Genomic DNA, 2,443 nt, shown 5'->3' with positions numbered 1-2,443 from the left:
GGTCTGGATGAATCTGAGCTGATGGAGAAAAGCCATCAGTTCTGACAGGGTTGAAGCAGCCAGGAGCTGAGCTGAGAGGGTTTAAACAACTGCTTGGCAAATATCAAATTATGAATCATGGAAAGCCAGCCCAGGCTTGTGCAAAAAGGAAAAAAAAAAGCCTTGAGAACCATCTGGGAATTTCCTATTTCATGTCTGCAATTACATCATGATGGCCCTGAAAGCAGCAGCAGCAGCAGCAAAATCCTTGCAGGCTGCTGGAAGGACAGGATGGAGCCTCAGTGTGCTCCAAAAAAACATCATGGCAGGGTGGGGACGGGGAGGAGGGAAAAACCTAATTCAGAGTCATGACAACAGCACAGCCCTGGAGAGAATGCTGAGCACACAGCCCAAAATAAGCTCCAGTGGGGGAGAGAGACAATAATAGAGAGAATTGTGTCTTGATCTGAATGAGAGCTTCCAGAATGAAAGAGGAGAGGCAGGAGATGCTGTGTTATCTATCAACCCAATGGATTGTTGTATCCAGAGCCTGGCTGGGTAATAAATGAGAATGCCACTCATCTGCTTTTCTGGTCTATTTAGAATATTTTTAGAAGCTTTTCTGAAAGATATTCTGATTAATCTGTTGAATTTTCCTTTGCTCAGTGAGACTTATAGCAACATCGGATTTAATTACCCCGTGACTGGGAGGGATGTAATGAAGGCAAATACAAATCCTTGTGACAGCTGAGAGTGGCAGGGAGAGCATTTATCCACCGAGGAGCTGAGATGACAAGTGCTGAGTGCAAGGCTGAGCCTCTGGGAAAGAAAAAAATGGGATTTTTAGCTGCTGGCAGAGGCTGGGGAGAGGAGTGAGGGCCCTGGGATGGCAAAAGCAGCCCAGCCAGGTCTGGATCTTCAAAGCCAGATTCCCAAATCCATGAGTTTAGGGCTTCACGGAATCATTAAGGTCAGAAAAATTCCAAGATGGTCAAATCCTGGTGACCTCCAAGCTTCTCAAAGTGATGAAATGAACCCCATGGAGCCCAGGGAGGTTTTACAGGTTATGGAGACGCTGAATTTTGGTGTTGGTAACCAAAATTGGGAAAGATCCTGACCTGATCCAACCTCCCTGCCACACTGGTGACACCCCCAGGATGTCCCCATGGCTCTGAAGAGCCTCACAGCCACAAGAAGATAAATATTCCTTCAAGCTGCACCTGCTTTTGCCTGAATAATTTCCCAGGAAAGGAGTTCACTTCCCAGTAATTCAGTACTCAGCCTTTTTAGCACAACCAAGCTGGAGGAGTTGAGCACAGATTTCCCTGCTCCTCGCTGCTCCTCAGCTGGGATTTCTAGGAAGAAGGGTCTCCTTCTCTCACTTTCCCACTCCTCAGCTCTGCAGCAGGATTTTGGCAGGTTGGGGGACATTTTTAGCTGCTTTGGGTTGGGTTTTGTGCCACAATCTGAAGAGGGAAAAAAAATACTAAACAGCTTTTCATGTGGAGGGAAGGAAATGGGAAAAGTGGAAAGGGCACAGAGTTGTTGCTCAGCATTTCTCCCTGAACCTGAAAATATCAGTGTTTTCCATCCAAAGTTTGGTTTTCCATCCAAAGTTTGGCTGATTTTCCATGCAAAGCTTGGATCCTTCAGTGCCATGAGGAAGCTGCATGAAGCTGGGTGGAGATTCCTAGGGAATGTTTGTTGTGTCTGGAGCAGTACAGATAAAGATTCTCCTCCTCTGTGACCTTCAGAATTGTTCCTTTCAGGTGGTTAGTGTGGAATGTCAGAATGCTTGGGGTTAAAAGGGATTTTAGAGATCATCCAGTGCCACTCCTGCCATGGGCAGAGACACCTTCCACCATCCCAGGGTGCTCCAATCTGACCTGGGACACTTCCAGGGATCCAGGGGCAGCCACAGCTTCTCTGGGAAATCCATTCCAGGGCTTCACCACCCTCATCACCATGAATTTCTTCCCAATATCCCATCTGAACCTCCTCCCTGTCACTTTAAACCATTCCTCCTTGTCCTGTCACTGCAGTTCCTGATCAAATCCCTCTCCAGCTCTCTTGTCATCCCTTCAGATCCTGGAAAATGCTCTGAGTTCTCCACACAAATTCCCTTTTCCAGCCTGAACAACCCCAAATTTCCCAGCCTGAAGAAACCTTTGGCACTTTCCATGTCCCTATTATTTTTCCCCGTGGCTCCATGCTATTTAGGGGAAAAAAAAAAACCCAAACAGTGTGTCTGCAGAGCCAGAATTTGGCAATTCTGTGCTAACAAGATGCTCTGGAAGTTCATCCCCACGTTTTTGAGGTTCTCTGGCCACGAAGTGTGAATAATCCATAGGGAGGAAGGCATTTCCCCCTTCGTGCTTGAATTTCTCTCACATCAATTAGTTCCCATCAGGCTTTTCCTGCAGGAGAATGGAGTTTGAAACGCTCTGGCTGAAAATTAACCAGA

At 46.9% G+C, this 2,443-nt stretch overlaps 1 long non-coding RNA gene across 1 annotated transcript; it reads right to left on the bottom strand.

The window, feature by feature from the left end:
* Window positions 1-630: 630 nt before the first annotated feature.
* On the bottom strand, window positions 631-1,672 carry LOC146427519 (uncharacterized). Its single transcript, XR_014856430.1, has 3 exons — window positions 1,548-1,672; window positions 1,200-1,445; window positions 631-796 (listed from the first exon to the last, which is right to left on the bottom strand). It is a non-coding gene; the product is annotated as an uncharacterized LOC146427519 (long non-coding RNA).
* Between the last annotated feature and the right edge of the window lie 771 nt (window positions 1,673-2,443).

The sequence above is a fragment of the Lichenostomus cassidix genome, chromosome 24, assembly GCF_008360975.1.
Source record: "Lichenostomus cassidix isolate B80296 chromosome 24, HeHo_3.0, whole genome shotgun sequence".
NCBI lineage: Eukaryota > Metazoa > Chordata > Aves > Passeriformes > Meliphagidae > Lichenostomus > Lichenostomus cassidix.
The sequence above is the reverse complement of the archived record's forward strand: the minus strand, read 5'-3'. Positions and strand labels throughout refer to the sequence as shown.